The sequence below is a fragment of the Mauremys mutica genome, chromosome 4, assembly GCF_020497125.1.
Source record: "Mauremys mutica isolate MM-2020 ecotype Southern chromosome 4, ASM2049712v1, whole genome shotgun sequence".
Lineage (NCBI taxonomy): Eukaryota > Metazoa > Chordata > Testudines > Geoemydidae > Mauremys > Mauremys mutica.
Genome location: NC_059075.1, coordinates 15,029,186 through 15,049,718, shown reverse-complemented (window position 1 = coordinate 15,049,718; position 20,533 = coordinate 15,029,186). Strand labels below are relative to the sequence as shown.

The 20,533-nt window shown below is 43.5% G+C and overlaps 1 long non-coding RNA gene across 1 annotated transcript; it reads right to left on the bottom strand.

Annotated features, from left to right (window-relative positions):
• Positions 1 to 4,564: 4,564 nt before the first annotated feature.
• Positions 4,565 to 6,144, bottom strand: LOC123368683. Its single transcript, XR_006578862.1, has 3 exons — positions 6,031 to 6,144; positions 5,281 to 5,445; positions 4,565 to 5,089 (listed from the first exon to the last, which is right to left on the bottom strand). It is a non-coding gene; the product is annotated as an uncharacterized LOC123368683 (long non-coding RNA).
• Positions 6,145 to 20,533: the final 14,389 nt, after the last annotated feature.

Here is a 20,533-nt window from a genome sequence, read left to right as displayed (position 1 = left end):
CCCCTGCTCAAAGCAGGACCAACCCCAACTAAATCACATGCATGCAGATAACTTTGTTCTAGGTAGTTTTGACATTTATTTTTTGATGCAAGTAACAAACGAGATCTCTAATTTCCAGATTGTTTTAATCTTCTATGCGGATCAGAACGTTTCACAATCCAGCGCAAGTCGTGCAGCAGACTATCGTAGGGCATTTAATAATAGATGGAACAGTCCGAATTAGTTCTAGAAGAAAAACTAGTGAGCTCTTTTAATCAAAGCATATTTTGTTGACAGAACAGCTGCAAAGACAGAACACACAACAGCTCGGAGGCCCCTAAAGCACGGCGAATCAAATCACTAGCCGTGGTGAATGTTCAGCAATAAAGATCAATGGTCTTGTGTACCGCAGTGGGACAGTATATTGCAGGCTAGATTGCATACTCAGCCAGGGCTCGGTGAGTATGTGGTAAATGGATCTGCCAATTATTGGTGGACCTTCTGATACAACCTAGTGAGGGGTTAGAGACTTAGGCTATGTCTACACGGCAACCCCTCTTCCCCCCACCCGCCGGAGCAGCGAGTCTGAGGGCCTGGATCTCCAGCTCACAGGGCTCACGCTACAGCACTAGAAATTGCCATGTTGACGTTCAGGCTGGAGCTGGAGCTTGGGCTCCAAAGCCTGAGGAGGGGGGAGGGTTTCAGAGCCTGGGCTCCAGCCCAGCCCAAAACTGTAGACCCTGACTCTGAGACATGCCGCTGCGGGTTATTGTTTCCATTTAGAGGTACCCGTAGGCTACTAAGTGCCTCGGGCACAGATCCTCCAGGGCATTTAGGCACCTAACTCCCATTTAAATCTGTGGGTGTTTGGTGCCTATATGCATTGGCGGATCTGGGCGACTGGGCCTCAGTCATGTTTGGAAATGGGATCTAGGTTTTTGCACCAGTATAACTATGTCGCAGATGGGCGTGATTTGCTACTAAAATAGTGCAAGTGTTAGCGGAGGCGCAGTTGGACCGGGATAACGGAGTACACTGGTATGGTTTATTCCCCGTCTTATACAGAAGCACATTGATACTGGTATAACTGTGTCCCTACAAGGGGGTTGTACTGCTTTACCTACATGGGGATAGTTAAAACGGCACCACATTGGTCTGTTAGACAAAGCCTTAGGCTCCTAAGTCACTCGTGGATCGGTTTTGAAAGTTTGACCTTAAATCTGTGGCACGGTGTCCTGGTGGCCTACTCCCTACTCACAGTTTTCTTTAAAATTCTAGGTCCTTTTCAGCTTTTTTGCAGGGAGTTATGTGACCTCACAGGGTATATCTACATTTCAATAAAAACCTGTGGTATGGCCGCAGCTAGTCCGGGTCAGCTGACTCAGGGTCTCGGGGCTTGAGCTGTGAGGCTACAGAATTACAAGTGTAGACATTCGGGCTGGACCCTGGCTGCTGAGATCCTGCAAGAGGGAGGGTCTCTTAGCCCGAGCGTCTACACTGCAGGTTTATAGCCCCATAGCCTGAGCCCTGGTGAGCCTGTCAGCTGACCTGGGCAGTGAGATTCGGTGCCGGGGGTGGGGCGGTTTAATATAGTGTAGACATACCTACAGAGGCCCTTTGCTGTATATGATTCATATAACACATAGGTGTTTGTGGCATGTAACAGTCAACCGGCTCCCTGCCAGGAGAGTCTTTTAAATTGAATTAGACATATACAGCACGTGATGATGGCATAGAAAAAAAATGGGAAGATGACAGGCTATGGATAGGTGTGGGGTACAGACTCTGAGATTTGGGGGGGTTGCTTGGTTTTATTACCTATATATGGGAAGCATGGTGGATTGGACACCGTCCTGGGGCTCGAGAGGCCTGGGGTCTAGTCCGGCTCTGCTGCTCGGAAATATTCAGATTCCAAGGCCAGAAGGGACCATTGTGATCACCTCCTCTGATCTCCTGTATGACACAGACTAGAGAACTCCCCCAAAATAATTTCTAGAGCAGATCTTCTAGAAGAACATCCAAAACCTAAAGAACTCGGGATGTGGTGAGTTTTAAGCTTTTATCATTCTGAACGGAGGCACCACTTTCCTCTCTACCCAGGGGGTGCTCAACCCCCCCATGCCCCAGGCCTACCCCCACTCCACCCCTTCCTCCAAGCCCCCACCCCACCCTGCCCTGTCTCTTCCTGCCCCTGCTCTACTTCTTCCCTCCCCCGAGCGCACCCTATCCCTGCTCCTCCCCCTCCCTCCCAGCGCCCCCTGCACGCTGCAGAACAGCTGTTCTACGGTGTCCAGGAGGCGCTGGGAGTGAGGGGGAGGAGTTGATCAGCAGGGCCACTGCTGGGCGGGAGGCACTGGGGAGAGAGGCTGCCAGTGGATGCTAAGCACCCGCTAATTTTTTTCTGTAGATGCTTCAGGGCTGGAGCACCCATGGAATCGGTGCCTTTCTGAACTGTTATCTGTATGTTTACACTGCAATCTGTTCACATTGTTATTTAGACTTGATTCTACAGCAGTGTACAGTCGGTGTGTGTGGTACTTAACAGACCATTAAAAGGGTCCCTGCGTCAATGAGCTTGCATTCTAATTCAGACACAATACAACAAAAGGGTTGCAGGTGAGGTTGTAGTGAGAAATTATATGTTGCTTCTAAAAGAGGATTTTTCTTTCTTTCACTATGTTGTGTAATAAATCCTCAGACCTAGTAACTTGCATCTGTTCTGTCAAGAAATGAAATTTCAGTGAGTAAATTTTATCTAAAATCTGAAATTAGAAGTACAGGTTTTGTAAATAAACTATGGCATAAAAGGTTGCAAAAAGTAGTGACAACTCAGTCAAGACATTAAATAACACCCAAACCTAATTCCAATACTTGTAAGACATCTACACCTGTAAACACACTCTTGCCAGATCATTCCTCAAGTGTAATTCCCAAGGCGGATTACGAAATTGTTGGGTGTTTTCCTGTTATTAACAATATATTTTTCTTACCATCTTGTTCAGAAGCTTTATATAGAGAGTCCAAAATCTGAAATGTAAAGAATGATGAAAGAAGTTGTCTTTTTATACACCACCTGTTTGTTACTTTTGTAAAGAAGATGTTTTTAATGTGAAGTATTTTTGTGGAGACATGCTTTACACTGTAATTATTTTTGGGGAGGGGCGGATGATTTATATGTCTAATGTTTTAAATAGATTTTGTCAAGACTGACAGACATCCCACTATTAATCTGTTCCACCCTTTGAAAGTAAACTGCAGCACTGGAGAATGGAGGAGCGTCACAGATGGCTTATATTTAGATCAAACATTTAAAAACTCTAGAGTAAAATTTTCAAATGCACCCAAGTGACATAGGAGCCTAACTGCAACTCACATTTGATGAGATTTATGCTCCTACATGCATGTCACTCTCAAAAATGGGACGTAAACTTCTAAATCACCGAGGCATGTTTGAAATTCCCCTCCCACCCCCCGAATCTTAAAATTATTGCAGTCTTCTGTGAGAATCCTGTAGCCAGAGGATGGATTTTCACAAAAAGGCTACTCTGAGTGGTGATGGAGCAACTTGGGGGTCTCTCAAACTCGGCTGTTCTGAGACAAAACACACATTGGCTTCACTGGGAGCTTTGCCTAAGGACTGCAGGATGACTTTACTTAAGCTACTCATAATTTAAACCTAATTACATTTCATCACAGCATATGGATAAGTATATGTAAAAAATATCATGAATAGGCAGTAGATGGGGTTGGCAGTTGCTTGAGTGAGTGTGCCACACAGAACATTCTGAATGCTTAGCCGTCTGCTTGCAGTTTATATACTGCATTGAGGTATCTGATGCCTATTGCCGGAGTGAAGTGCGTTTCGGAGCAGATACATATCAATCAACCAGACACTAGAGGAGGTTGGCATCTTCTAAAACTGCTGTATATAAATAAATTAAGCCTTCTAGCAGGCATTGGCTAAAGCCTGGACTTGACACCAGACTTCAAGGAAAGTCATCAAACACTTACAGTAAACATATAAACTTATTACATGTATGTTCTGAAAGTGACAGTTTCATTTATACCCATCACCACCCACAGAAAAGGGCAACTGACAAACATCCAGGTCATTTGAGTGGGATTTTCAAATATACAGATTCCTGGTGTGCATGAGGACTGAAGTTGTCCCTGGCTATTGGAGAGTTGTGTGGATAATTAAATATAGGTCCTTCTCTATAGCCTCTGGGTTTTTATATTGTACCCATCTCTGTGGTATCAGACTGCTTATTTAATTGGCCATTCGCCCACACAAATACTCAAACTGCATGTGCAAATAAATTTTGCAATTGCCTGTGCTTTTTTGCACATGCAGTCATGGCGCACGCATTTTTGAAAAAAAGAAATCAGACTCTTTGCTTCTCTAGATGGATGTTACAGGCTTGCGTACAAAGTTTACTCTCTGCTGTAGTTGGTTGAAATGACCATGGAATTGCCAAATCAAAATAGTCTGGGATTATGTGAGCCTGTGTCTATGGAACCTCCCACAATTACACACACAATGCTTCCCAAAACAGCATTTGAGTGAAAGGCTGCCAGTCCCCAGTGTTGCGTCATGAATAACAGTGCAAATCAATCTCCAGCATTAATGAAGGTTTTGTTCAATAACCCATTTCAGGATCAAGTCCTGCAAACCTTACTCTCCTTAATAATCGTCAAGCCTTTAGAAATAACCCAGACTTAAATTTTTGGTTACTCCAGTTATTTAGTATGCTAACTGGGACTCCAGTGAGACACTCTGCCAGAGCTCATTCTATCCTATACAAGACAGAGTCATTCCATTTGTTGTCCTCCATCAGTTGCACTTTAAATGAACTTTACCATAGCCCTCACTCTGAACTCATGCTGTCTGCTGCTTGAAAAGTTCCTCTTCATTTCCTCTGGCAAACCCTGGGGCTTTGCTGCAGTCAATATTTCCATTGCTGTTAGGCCAGGGCACTGAGTCTCTCTCCTGTTCAGGGGCCTGGTTTCAGCTGAATTTTCTGAGTCATCATGCCGGCTTTCTCTGTTACTAGTTTGTATGCCCAGAAAGGAGAGCATATTTGGTGGGGTCCACTTTTCTAAGTCATTGCTTAAGAAGGAACAAAGATATTCAAGCATCAGAGGGGTAGCCGGGTTAGTCTGTAACCACAAAAACAATGAGGAGTCTGGTGGCACCTTAAAGACTAACAGATTTATTTGGGCATAAGTTTTCGTGGGTAAAAACCACTTCTCTGTTAGTCTTTAAGGTGCCACTGGATTCCAAAGATATTCATGACTCACTACTATCTAATTCAGGACAGTGGAGAGGTACAGGGTGCTTTTTGTTTGAAGATCAAGCACTTCAGTTATGCTCAACAGCTAGATATGTTATTCTCAGGATTCCTGGGCTGTCCAATTAATCTGAGGCTTCATCTGATTTTGTATTTCTGGTTTCTTGTCCAAAATCTGAAAGAAAAGGTTTCTTTAAAAAACAAAATCCATACTCTTCTTCCTAATTAGTCGTCAGTTGTCCCTGCAGAACTAATTACCACCTTCTGCAATTATATCGTCAAGTGTTGCTTGGCCACAAATTCTTATTTTTTGCATAATTATGAGTCTCCGTATTATAAACAAATGCAGGCAGCCAGCTGTACATCTGAATACAGAGCAGACATAGGGGCATATAGTGCATGCATACAGGAGAGTAAAAGCTCGCATGCTGGATGTCTAAAAATCCCATGCCTGCATGTGGAGTTTATGTACCAAAATTCTGTTAGCATTGACGGGGTCATGTGCCAAATTTCTCTTCACATCAATAGGATAATTAGACCCTTGACAAGCTTCCTAAACTTTGCACAACTTTTCATTCTGTTATGCATGAAAAAACCTTACTCAGCTACCTTAGTAGCTGCACCTCACTGCACTTGTGCATACATACACCAACACATGTATTGTGCTAATATTTGCATTTCTTGAAGGATAGATTTACAACAAAACATAGCACAAAAACCAGAATATTTTCCTTTTTTAAAAACAAAACAAAACTGTTACCTCTGTTCCCTGCTTGGATTTCAAAATGAAATCCTGTAGAACTAGCAGGCTTGGCACATAATGCACCATTGGCATAAGCATTGGGGCAATTATCTCTTTTCCTATGTATGCTGGAAAGAACCTATGTGTTGCTTGAAACTATAGTTACTGCAGATTTTATAATAATCTGCATAAATTCCAACCATTGTGTGATCTAACAAAGCAGCCTCTAAACTTGTGCTGATAATTTTGAGTTTGTATGTTTTGGGCTATGGATTTGCATATGTAAACAGCATTTCACACAGGCAACTCAGACTTCTAACTAACTGGTTTCCCTTCATAACGTAGGGTCTGATCCAAAACCCACTGAAGTCAATAGGAGTCTTTACATTAATTTGTATGGCCTTTAGAGCAGTTGTTTACAGATGGAGCCAAGGCACAGTATTGTGATCTGGATCAGAACTTCCTCAAAGCCGGGGCTGCTTGGATCCTGGGTTTTAGTTCATCCCCCATCTTTAATGTGAATAAATCCAAGATATTACATCCACAAAACACTGTGTGTGAAATGCAGGCAGAAATTTAGAGGTTGCTTTTGACAATTGGGACAGTGAATAAAATTATCATAAAATCAGCTCAACCCAGCAGTGAAAGGATATTTTTTTAATGAGGAAGGTCTTTGATCCATTGGTTTATTCTTGGTGTCTAACCTGCCAGTAATCACCATCCAAAATAATTGTTAAAAATTCACTGCTGCCTAGAATACTCTTCTAAAGGGGTAAGTCTCTCGATTTTTTATGAAAATCTCCTGGGAAGAAGCATATTTAAAAATAACAAGGAGGATAAAACTACTTCTGCCAGAAAGCACGTAAATAACATAGATAGAAGGCACTAGCTACATTTCAGCCTGGACTCCTGCATCACAGGGAGATGCAACCCAAAGCAAGGCAGCTGCTGATACTGCTGCAGCACTTCCGGGTTTGCAGAGCTTTGTCCCCATCCAGCATCATTCTCATTTGACATGACCCTTGGCTGCATGATCTAAAAGACCCAGCTCTGTCAGCCAGTGCTGTAGCAATCTCATCAGCCTCAATACGTGATCCAGCCACCGCTAGAGAGGGACAGAGTGCTGCACTGACTGGGTGTGGATTACATGGCACTTGGCAGAATCTAGCCCCAGGACTATGATTCAAGGCATGAAATCTTGGCTCCGTCGGAGCCAATGGGTTTTTTTTGCCATTAACTTGAGAGGAGTCAGGATGTCACCCACGTTCTTTTAAAAACAGCAAAGCTTATGAAGGGTTGGGCTCCACAAGGCACTTCACTGTAAATATTTGGAATGCCAAGAAGAAAATTCCCTTCATGGGGTGTGCGTGGCCTGACGACTGTCACGTGGAGAAACAACAGCGGAGCATGTGATCCGCTTGGTTTGGTGGGGATGGTCTTATATTTGCAGCTATGTGCGTTTCACTTCCTGACGGCCTCTGTAATTATGGCCTCACTGTGTTGCATTTTCATGCAGGTAGTAGACTGAGGGGCAGGGGGATATTTCTCTAATATCTATATATCTTTATAATTATAATAAAAATAATGTTGTTCTAGTTTTTTCTAAAAGCCCCATTCCCCTATAATGACAGAGTAAAGCTAAACTGAGCCTGGATCCACTACAACATTGACACGTGCCAATTAAAAACCCTACCCTGCTCCACCCCAGACAGCTAACAGTGTGGGCCAAGCACGAATGCTAGCTGAAACCTACTCTCTCCCTAGCTGTGATCTGAGGGGGGTTGAGCGTGCAGCTTCACATCCAAGAGGCATTTTTTTCCAGCTGTGTGCCATAAGCCTGCTGCTTACTGATTTATTGTTGGGTTGTGACCCCATCACTCTGCCGAGTCTAGCACTTAATAAACCCAATCCTCCTTTGCTGCTCTATAATCCATTGTTCTGCTTGAAAATTCCAAGGCGTTACAATATACCAGTGCATTGGAATATGTGTATATTCCAACAAGACGTTAAAATCCTGTCTTGTAAAACTGTCATATAGACATTGGGCAGTACCAGAATTAATTTTTTTTCCCATAAGCACTCTGAAAAATGTAATTATAGCATAAATATTGATGCTAAAAGTGTGCAAGTCTCAGCCATCAGCTTCAAAGAACAGAAAAGTGTGAAACACGTGGGGAAACTATTTTTTTCATTGCCTGTAGAATATTTTCTTTTATTCCTAGTTGCTGCTCTTTGTACACCTTCCTAATGCAAACACGGATAATGGCACTAATGTTACTGTTGATATTTTTTAACATCCTAAAATATCTTTTTGCTGTGGTTAATATATTAGGGATTTGGGGATTTTAAATGCCTCTGCCTTTCAGGATTATTTCTACGAAAGCAATTTAAATCTGTATTTTGACAGAGGGAAGCTTGTACAAGACTAGCGGACAATAAGAATTTCAAACTAAACAGCTGTAATAAAAATGCACTTCTGCTACCATATCCAAAATCTGCAAAATGATCTTGAATTGTGTCAGGCAAAGACTATATTTCTGCAGAGAAAACTGTACGTCAACTCGTATTATAGAAATAACCGATGCACCCTTGACCTATCACATGATTGTTGACAGCGAGTTTGTGGGAATGCTCTAACTAACTGTGACAAATGTGTCAATTTATGAAGTGACAATGTGTGATCAAAATAGGATCACTTACAGCAAGTTTCTGGTTTGCTAAAATTCAACAACAGGGAAATGAGTGTCACTTTAGAAGCATTAGCAGGCATATGTTTCTAACCCAAAAGGATTATGGGTTTCAGCACAATAAACTGTACTTCATCAGGGAGGAACAACTTTGGGTTTTTTTTCACACATCTTTATTTAAATGTGGATATTTTTTCATTGATACAGAATAAAAAGTGCATTTTATTGAACTTGTATGGCTGTGTAGTTACTCTGTTGGGTCTTTAACCATTCTATTTACATATTAGCTGAATCTGGCCAAAGCAGAAGACACTGATTGTTGTGGCAAATGAGCAAAACATGCTACATTTTCAGAGTTATTTCCTGAACATTTTTACTGCATTTTGTGAACTACAAAAACTATTGTTAGACTAGAGATTCGGTAGAGCACAGTGCCTCCCAAGAAGTGAGCAGCAGACAAACTGAAATTAATAGAGTTCAGCTGGAAATGTCTTTCCCATACCGGGACGGTTTTCAAGATTTCAAATTTTTTTCCTGTCACAAATCAGGATAAAAAGTCAAAATCCCCAAAACTTTTGCAAACTGATGATAAAGATAATTTAAAAAATGGAGAGGGTCAATCAAAACATTTTGTTTTCATATTTTCAAAACGTTTCATTTAGATTTCAACTTTTTATTTTTTAATATTTTTTTACTATAAATTAACTGAGATTTCAAAACAAAAATTGATTTTGAACTGAAAACAAAACACGTAGTTTCAAAAATATCAAAATGAGACATTTCAATCATTAAAAAATATCCAAATTTTTTTTAATTGGGTGATTTATCGAAACCGACTCTTTCCCACGAATGGTTTCATTTTTGATGACTTGACATTTTCTCACGGAAAAACCTTTAGTTCGGAAATTCCCTACCAACTCCATACATTAACTGTTCAAACAACTATACAAACTGTGGGCCTTATCCCAAACTCACTGAGGTCTACAGAATTCTTTCTATTGACTTTGAGGGGCTTTGCATCAGGTTCTATTGGCTAAATTCATTTTTTGCCAGAAAGTCCATGGAAATCCTAACTTGGTCCCTGCATTTCTTGTGTTCTGGAAAAGCAGGATCTGCATTGATTCCAAATATGTCACTGTGGTCTTTTACTCAGTCATGTCTCAATCAGGAAAGATAAGGTTTATAAATCCTGCAGTAGTGCCATGGGAATCATGTTCCAAAGATTTATTCTAACTTTGTAGCCTCTTACCTGGAATGACACTATACCTGAAATGTTATCATCAGGGCGCAAAGTTGTATTACCATCTATAGAACCAGAATCTCCTGAAAGGAAGTGTTTCCTATTTACCTTGAAAAATATCAATCACTGTGCATTTTTAGCACTCAGGGTTGTCAATTAGGTCCAACATCCTCAGCTGCACTGAAAATGCACTGGGGTTAAACTGAGAGGGAGGATAGCTGAAATACTTGACAATAGTCATGTTAAGGCAGGCCATAATTTTCATCTGAGAAAACCAGTGGCAGGAACTGCCCCTGCTGCTTGTCTTGTATTGTAATTACAGTAGGCTTTTGCCAGTTAGGAACCTCGCAGTGTTAAGGGAGTGGCCTTTTCTGCATGGCTTTATGACCATTCTAATTCTGTGCGTCTCAGCTGCAAGAACCAGTTTAGATGGAGAGCTGCCAGGATGACTTGAAGAGAGACCAATACTGGGGCTTTATTTGTAGGGGCTACTTTGTGACTGGTGGATGGTACCATTTGATGTTTAGCCGTGCAGCTGTGAGTGGGGGAGTTCTGCTTATTTGTGAAGTTATTTATTGAATAAGTGCTCACCACACACACGGTCAGATCCTGCAGCGCCTGGTAGATGCAGCTCCCATTGACCTCACTGGAAGTTGTGCCTCAGAAAGAGCTACAAGAGCTGGGCAATAGTGAACGTAAAGTTTCAGCTGGCCTCCTGAACTCTGCCTCTTAACAAGCAAGCACCCACATTTGCATGTGCACAGTGAGCAGGTGCCCTGTAGCTGAACATGCAGACAAGAAGGGAGATGAGCATTTACTGCTCCATATCGACCAATGCCTGCTTATGTGCATCATGTACTGTGTGCTAGGTAATAACATGAATGGACTTGATGCTTCTAAAACTAAACTCACTGTCATTAAGAGAATTGTTTACAGAGATGCTGCAACTGCAGCCAGCATTCCAGCCACATGCACACAGACTGACTTCCTGGAGTCTCTTCCAATCTCTTGCCTCCTGCATCCTGTGCTCATCCCTCAAATTCGATGCAGATTGATACATATGCACAAATGAGGGACTTTATGTATGCAAATATATGCACTTGCAAACATTCATTTTAGAGGCTTATTGAAAGTTTGGACTGGAAGGTTCAGTGATTTTCCAAGGCAAACTGAATTGACTGGACCTTACTACAGTTTGATGTTTAATGGTGTTCTGGCTGTCATATACAGGGCATGGTGATATGTTAGTAAGATGCAAGGCCTTATCTATACTTTTTGGGGTGGGGTGGGGGGGAGGCGGGGCACTGATGTAGCTATCCAGTGTAAATGCACTGCACATGTGGAAGATGGATGAGGCTTGCATCAATGTAACTTATCACAGTACAAGACCAGTTTAATAATGATGTATTATGTCTACATCATAGAGTTACATCAGTATAATGGCACTGATGTACTTACGCTAGCACAAATTTCCTTAGGCTAGACAAGTCCTAAAAGTCAGTGAAGAGTAAATGTTAAAGTATGCACAAATTCCATTTCCATTGCACCGACATTAACACCCAACAGGCTGCATTGAAGATTTACACTTCAAGGCTGATATTACTGTTTGTTTAGTAGCTAACAATAAACACTACATATGAGATAGCTCAGATAGGGAAATAACATAGAGACAAGATTGATTCTGATTGGTTCCTTCCTCTCATCAGACCATGCTTTGCCAGGGAACTTCCTATATCCATTTCTCTTTTAATTTGTCCACAATGGCAGCATTTAAAAGAGAATGAGGCTAAAACGATCATCATAAACTTTATATGGAATAAAGTAGCTAAGATGTAATGAGCAAACTCTGTTATGGTGGAAATTCTTATACCATTAAATTTGCTGCATAGACATAACACATCTGCTCATCTCACAGCACAAGTTGCACCAGCTGCTTCTAAATAATCGGAACATTTTGAGTGCATGTCTCAGAGGATTGATAAAGAAAGGTTATTTGACCATGCTGACCTAGAGTTCCTATATCATTTGTGGCCCTCTCAGATGATTCCACGATTTCCATATGGCCCCAGGGCCAGTCCTAGACCAAACGGCACCCGAGGCGAGGAGCATCTTTGGTGCCCCCTCTCCATTTGTTCAACTTTTGAATACCTTAGTTTTTATTGCATTTGTGCCCATTTCACGACTTTGATGCATGATGTGCATGCATGATTTATCCCTGACATATAAGACAATAAATTTGCACGCTAGGATCTGTAAATCTGTATTTAGTCATGCCATCTATAAGCAAATAAAAACATTTGTTTCCTCTAAGCTTATAGAAACTTTTTAATTTTAAGAATAACTGAAATGTACTAACATCAAGAAATTGAACTGGGCACCAGCACTGGGTGGACCATTATTAAATAGTGTTACAGTTGGTGACAGCCTTAGAATGTTAACCCTAGTCCTTTAGTTCAAAAGGTCACTTTTCTCACCTTTACCCTCGTGAACTGAAGCACAGTGCCAGAGACATCCGAAGACTGGTGATCAGCCATTGTCGATCAAAGATCTCTTTTAATGAGCCTGAGCTTCAGCAGCCTCTGTAATTAGCTTCTGCTGCACTGGACTTCAAAATGGAGCCATACTCTGGTCTAAAATTGCGCCCAGCTGGATCCTGAGAGGTGCCATGTCCCCACAATCCCCAAGCCAATGGATATTGCAGATGCTCAGCACCTCGAGATCATGTCCTCTGTTAACATGGAGGTGAGTAAAAAATAACTGCAAAGAATCCTGTGGCACCTTATAGACTAACAGACGTTTTGCAGCATGAACTTTCGTGGGTGAATACCCACTTCTTCGGATGCATCCGAAGAAGTGGGTATTCACCCATGAAAGCTCATGCTGCAAAATGTCTGTTAGTCTATAAGGTGCCACAGGATTCTTTGCTGCTTTTACAGAACCAGACTAACACGGCTACCCCTCTGATACTTAAAAAATAACTGGATGCAATAATACTACCTTTTAAAAAAGGCTATGGGCAGTTACGTGCCAAGAGTTAACAAAAGTGTTTGTACAGTGCCTGGTGTAATGAGGCCCCAATCGTGCTTGGGACCTTTTGGCTGCACTCCGGTATGTGTAATACTGTTATGGAACAAGGCAACAGGAGGTGCTGGACCACAACCTTTGACAAGTGATTTTTCTGAAGATGGGAGCACTGTCCAGTCTTTGAAGGAATGCTATATTCTTGCTAGTTTTGTGAGGCAGTTTCTTCTTCAAGCCGCTGGAGAGTTTGCTCCCTGCCTTTAATTTTGCTACCTGGAGTCAATTCTTGGGACAGAGTTGGTCCCTGGGAAGTGGGTCCTAGTGTTTTGGCTGAGACAGTGTTTTCACTATTTTTTAGGCTCCTTGTTCTAAAATGCATCACGATCACAAGGTACAGCAAGATAAGAAGGCCACTCACATGCTAAAGGCTATTCGGGGCCCACTGCCGACAGCTCCGCTGTGAACTTGTTGTCAGAGGGAATAAAATGAGGTCAATTGGAACAATGTGAATTATGAGACCAGAGCGAAGAGAGACGTCTGATGCACAGATGGAATCTATTCCCACTCGGCAAGCAGAGAAGGGCTGTAGCATTAATGAGGAGTAGGGAAAGAAATGAATGAATAAATATACATGACACATGATTCTTGATAGTGAATGGGAAGGTTGCAAGTGGAATTAATCTGACAAAGAAACATGAGCTCCTGTTTGGCTTTTCTAATACTCTTACATCTGCTAAGTAAAGATATTGGCACAATCTTCAATTGCGAATGAGAATCTCTCTCTCTCTCTCTCTCATATTTCAAATTTAATTCTGCTTTTACTAAAAAATAAAACAGCTGGAAAGTACATCTCCATTTAACAGTGTCCTGTCTTCATCCCACCAGGGACACAAAGTTGTTACTCTTTGTTGGCCATTAAATTTTCTTTCCAAGATAACTGTCCATAGCAGAAAAATAACAACTATATTGGCACTATTTGTCACTTTTCAGACTGTTGAAACAGAGAGACCACAGGTGTTCAGTTCATGCACATTTAAGGTCACATTTTCAAAACTAATTTTCGGTGCCCTGGTTCGTGAATGCCCAATTTGAGATTCCCAGGCCCAGATCCTCAAAGGCGTTTAGGTCCTATAAATCCCATTGAATCATCCATTTCAGTGGGGGTTAAACACCTAAAATCATTTGAGGATCTGGGCCCTAGAGTCCTGATTTTTAGAAGTGCAAGCACCTCCTACTCCAGTGATGGGTGCTCAGCACCTCTGACAATCTAACCAAAGCCAAAAATTGAGGCATCCTAGAAAATCCAGGGAAATGGGGTTGGGGTGCAGGGGCTTCCCCCACCCGGTGCTCCTGCTGGGGAGCAGGGTTGGAGTGCAGGGACTTGCTCTGCTCTGCCCACCAGGCACTCTTGCCAGGCAGCAGGGTCAGGGCGTAGGGGGCTTGCTCCACTCCCTGGCAGGAGTGCTGGGTACGTGGGAACAGCAGATCAGGGCACAGGGGCACCCATTTTTCCAGGGGCCCTGGGCATGGGCCCCATTGGCCCAGTGGCTAATCTGCCACTGGAGCTACTATCCCATCCCTGTAGATCATGACTGTGAAGCAATGAGTTGGGGAGACACCTGAGCTGGACAGAGTTGAGGCTGCAGGGTTACCAGTGTGACTTCTTTGACAAACTCTAATCCACTGGAAAACAAGAAATAGGGTGCTGGTTGGGGGTAGCTTAACATGCTATATTCTGATTCACATAAAACTTTGTGTGTCCACTAGTGGATGTTCAACCTATTGTCTTGCAGCAACATAGACAGATATAGGTAACTAAGCCCATCTTGATACAGGCACGTGGAATGCCAGAGCTGCAATGCATATGTCATGTTGTTTCAGTCTTCGTTACTAATGCTGTACTGCTTGGAGAAGACACTCATCCTCGGTGATGGATTCCAGCGCTAGAAAAAAGCACCGTTGTCTAGGAATTAACTTTGTGGTCAGTGTATATTAAAATTGAAATTTTCAAAAGGAGAGTTAGGTGCCCAACTCCTATTGACTTTCAAAGAGAGTTGGGTGCCTAACTCCCATAGATACCTTTAAAAATCCCATTTAAAGATGTATTTGCTTTGTCTCGCAGACTAAACGAGTGGACAAAGCGTCTACAGTAGGTTAAATATTGTAGTAAAGGATTTGATACTGCATCTCGCGTTTCACATTGGCATGGCTGATGACACTGTCGTGTGGACTGGAAACTGCCAAAAAGACATCAGACAGAAGGTACTGATAAACAGCAATGTATCGAATTCAGAGCAAGGTGCCCACAGACATTGCTGGTAGGATTAGTTTTATTTAACAGCTCCTTTGAATGATCTGGGGAGGGGAGTTAATAGCATGTTCATGGAATTCACAGATGGTAGTGAACTGGGAGGAGCTGTGATCACCATTCAAGACAGAGAAACGATACTGAAGACGAGACCAAGCAAACATTCCTGAGAGTGAGAAGAATTAGGCTGGGGAACAGTCTCACAAGGGAAGCAGAGGACAAGGCGTTTTTAAAACTAGACTGGACAAAACCCTAGAAAATGCACTGTAGGGAAGAATCCTCGATTGGCAGGAAGATAGGCCAATTTAATAAGCCTTTTCTATTGCTAACTTTTACAATTCTGTCATATTTAATCAGGGCAATGTAGTTCTGAATTACTATGATAGCAGTGAAGCCAATTGTCTTCAGACACTGGAGAGACCAACGCTCTGCTGACAGAGGCAGAATGGACAGATGGTTGGTCTCAAGTGGCATCAGATGACAGGCACTCTCCACAACGTAAGACAGAGGGGGGTCATTTGAGAGCTTATGAAATCCATTTACTGATAATATGTATGAGAATGAGACTAAGGAGATAGATAGGTAGAGAGATGGAGAGAATTGTCACATTTACTCATATGTACGACTGAGTGGCAAACCAACGGGATAGGTACAACTCTGCAAGACCTGCCATTTATTTCTATGGAGCTACTTGGAGAGTAAGGTGTTATTCAGCATGTCAAAAGGTGACAGGAGCCGGCCCACTGATTGGTCTACTATCATTGTTATTATTTAAAGGCCCTGCCCTCATTGTGCTCAGCACTGTACTAACACATAACAAAAACACAGCCCTTGAGCTGAAGAATTTCCAATCTAAGTAAAAGACAAGTGACAGATGGATACAGCAAACACGCAGGAAGGAAGCACAAGGCAACACTGAGACCGCTGTGGACAGTGTGATAAGGAGCAGTCACAGAAAATCAGCTGCTTTTGTCTAGTTTTTTTGTAGGCATCGGGGCAGAGGTGAGTTTGAAGGAGGGCAGTATGGTATGTTTATGGGAGAGCTCCTCCTACATAAGAGGCAACATGGGAGAAAGCATGAAGAGGCTTGGTGGAAAATGTGCAAATGAGCAATCAAGTCTGCCATCGTTAGCAAAGCAGAGACAGGTAGTGGATATCACAGCAGTGTCTGAGAGATGATAGGTAGAGCTCAGGTGGTTGCTAAGGGTCTAGAAAGTGAAGACAAATGGTTTGTGTTTGCTGCGGTGAAGAAGAGGGAGCCAGTAACTTTAGGACAGACATTATCCTTTTTTCAGTTTCTTCTATTCTTCCATTCAGATTATCATTTGGATCTTGAAATATGCACGTGTGAGAAGATATCCGGGAAGGGAATGGACTTATTTTCTATTAAAAACAGAATACGGAAAAGAGTATCACTGTGCCCATGTTTGAAAGTAGGTCAGGTGAGTCTTTCCCATGGGCCTTCGTCTATGCATGAAGGTACCTAAAGCCTTACAAGCTGGTTCAGCTAGTGATTGTTTGAGGGAGACATAGTGCTGAGATCCTCATTCATGCCAAGATGACAACCTTCCTGTTTGTTACTTTTTCAGAGCCACATTTTGATCCCCTTTCTCCCAAGGAAGAGCAGTTGTAGGAACGAGCAGACCCCCGAAGTCCCATGAGCAGTTAACAATCTGGCCACTGGTAAGTATACAAGCAATAGAGCGACCTAGAATCCCAGATTTCTCTGTATCGGTAATTTGCTCTGGGGATATGCTAAGCTAGAGACTTGTAGGGTCAGGAGCTATGCTGATTTACACCAGATGAAGATCTGGCCCATAGTTGCCCATAGTTGCCTTCTTCTCCTATCTCTTTCCTTTTAAGGACCTAGAGCAGAGATGGGCAAACTACGGCCCGCGGGACTTTCCTGCCCGCTGCTTGAGTTCCCGGCTCGGGAGGCTAGCCCCTGGCCCCTTCCCTGCAGCCTCCGCTGTACTACTTTTACGGCTGCCAGTCTTGGTGCTTTGAGCGGCATGGTAAGGGGGTGGGTAGCGGGGGGGTTGGATAAGGGGCAGGGGGCAGTCAGGGGACAGGGAACAGGGGCGGTTGGATAGGTGTGGGAGTCCCAGGGGTCTGGCAGGGGGCGGGGGGGGTGATAGGGGTTGGGGCAGTCAGGGGACAGGGAGCAGGGGGGGTTGGATAGGGGATGGGGTCCAAGGTGAGTGGTTAGGAGCGGGGGATCCCAGGAGGGGGCAGTCAGGGGACAGGGAGCAGGGGGCAGTTGGATGGGGCAGAGGTTCTGTGGGGATCAGTCAGGGGATGGGGAACAGGGGCGGTTGGATAGGTGTGGGAGTCCCAGGGGGCCTGTCAGGGGGAGGGGGTGTGGATAGGGGTCAGGGAGCAGGGGGAGTTGGCTAGGGGGCAGGGTCATGGGGGGGCAGTTAGGGGCAGAGGGTCCTGGGGGGGCAGTCAGGAGACAAGAAGTGGGGGGGTGGATGGGTTATGGGTTCTGAGGGGGGGAGTCGGGGTGGGAAGTGGGAGGGGGCAGATAGGGAGCGGGGACCAGGCTGTTTGGGGAGGCACAGCCTTCCCTACTCAGGTGTAGTGTATTAAATTGCTCCCCGTAAGAATGTGCTACTTACCATGTACTACTTAGGGCTGCCAGTCCCGGTGCTCTGTAAGTAACACATTCCTATGGGGAGCAATTTAATACACTAAACTCACCCTCCATACACTTTCTGAACCCCATTGTGGCCCTCAGGCCAAAACATTTGCTTACCCCTGACCTAGAGAATGTTACCTCATTCCAGAGCTGCATGTGTTTCATAAAAGCTAAACGCAAGTCTATCTACTCCACGTATAAAACAAAAACAAGTCTCAGGAGATGACTTCCAAGACAAAATTCTGTAACAAGGTGTGCTGCTCTTTTAAAGGGCATGCCCTGGCCTCACACAGACTTGCAGCCCAGAGCCTAGGCATTCTGGGAGTTGTAGTTCCCAGAAAAAGGGGAAATGTAGACTGAGAGCAATGCCTGCTGGGTATTGGGGTGGGACTATATAACAGTCTCTCTCTCTCTCTCTCTCTCCTCAGAACTGGGAGAGATCTGGACAACACTTGCAGCAGAGCTCCCAAATGAGAGGGGCTATGGAAAAAGGTGAGGGAGGAGGCTTAGAGACAATCAGAGGAAAGTGTACCTTGTGGAAAGGTAAATTTTTCATATAGTAGAAGACATTTTGTGAGCCTCACCACCAAGGCGTGAAGGTTTTTTGACTTCTGTTCAGCTAGCCTCTTCCTTATCCCAGAAGGAGGTGGGAGGGTTTGTTTTGGCCACAGGACTGAACTACTCTGGCAGGGAGAAGGAAACCAAGATGCAATGAGGGGGAACTGAGGCACTGGCTGCATTTCTAAGATGAGAAGGAAAATGCACTTTTACAATTTATGTGGGTCTGTGTATGACTATTAATTTCCAGATAATTCACCTTAAAAATGAACAAAACTACCCAAAACAAACAAAAACCCAAGGGTGGAACTTGTCAAGATTAACTGCCCTCCATGGTATATTTGGTGAAAACTGTGTGAGAGGAGTGGTGGTTGGTGGTGGTGGTTGTTTTTTGGGGAGGGTTAATACAAAGTAACATAATAAGTACGTCTGAAAATGGGTGAGTGGTTGGGTTTTTCATGCTAAATCATGCCATGAATGTTTCCCTCAGCGGAGGCAGACGTGCATAATTTCTTAGGGGATTTTATAACCATGACAACCAGTTTTAGAGGAATATTTTCAGTTTCCATAGTTTAAATTAAATTTGCACAAAAAGAAAAGCTTTTCAAAATGGGTACAGGTGAGCTGCCCCTTTTACATTTTCATAACAGTGGAATGCTATTGCCCCCTATATTACCGTCTCAAATTTGATGTAATTAAAAGCAAAGTGACACTAACTTCTACTTTAATGTAATGATCACCTTCATAGGACAGTTTTTATTTCCCTGCTTAAAAAACTAAATTAACTCACTTTAAAGATGCTGAAATTAGTTCTTCCTGGTTCAAGTTAGCTATAAATAGACTGTAATTCATAATGACAAAAGCATGTTGACATTTAATGCATAAGACTTCTTTGATGTTGTATCCTTTTGTACAGATGAATTTTGATGTGTTTTACAGAAAGAGTTGAAAGAATTTAGGTAAAACTAAAATAACTTGAAGGTGGTTATAATCTGAGTTAGACATGGCCGTTATATCTTACTTAGAAATCTCATAAACAGTTCAGGGGAGGGGGAAAGGACACCTAAGTGATCTTCATTTTTCAAGTATCAGAGGGGTAGCTGTGTTAGTCTGGATCTGTAAAAGCAGCAAAGAGTCTGTGGCACCTTATAGACTGACAGACGTATTGGAGCATGGGGTTGGGTGCAGGAGGGGGTGTGGGGTGCAGGCTCTGCATCCGACGAAGTGGGTATTCACACATGAAAGCTCATGCTCCAATACGTCTGTTAGTCTATAAGGTGCCACAGGACTCTTTGCTGCTTTCATTTTTCAACTATTTTAAAAATGTCAGTTGAGACTTTCTTAATGTTAGTTGCAAAATGCACATGGAACCGAAGTACATCAGTGAATAATAAATTGGTCATCGGTTCCATACAGACAAAGGTAATCTTTTCCTTGGTGCATGAGGTTTGACTGCATATGCAGAGCAAAATCATATTAGCTGGGTGTTACAATATCCTGTGACAGAAATATGTACGTTACTGTCCACACTCACCTATTAAGGCCCAGATCCATCATAGCACTGATGCACGCTCTTAACTTTAAGCATGTGAATAGTCCCATTAAAATTACGTGCTTAAATTATGCACTAGTTTAAATGCTTTGTTGGATACAACATTAGTCTCTTTCAGCATTGCTGCTTTCCAAGTGTCTCTGTAAAAGTTTTGGAACTGTGGCAAATTGTGGTGCCTGCAGGCAGAGGCAGCTTGCAGAGCCCTCTGCCTGCTCCCAGGGGCCGCAGGGACGTGCCGGCCACTTCCAGGAGCAGCACGGGGCCAGGGCAGGCAGGGAGCCTGCCTTAGCCCTGCTGCGCCGCCAACCAGAAGCTGCTCAAGGTAAGCGCCACCGGGCTGGAGCCCACACCCCTCACCTCCTCCTGCACCCCAATCCCCTGCGCCAGCCCTGAGCCTCCCCCCGCACCCAAACTCCCTCCCAGAGCCTGCACCCCTCATGTCCTCCTGCACCCAACCCCCTGCTCCAGCCCTGAGCCCCCTCCAGCACCCAAACTCCCTCCTGGAGCCTGCACC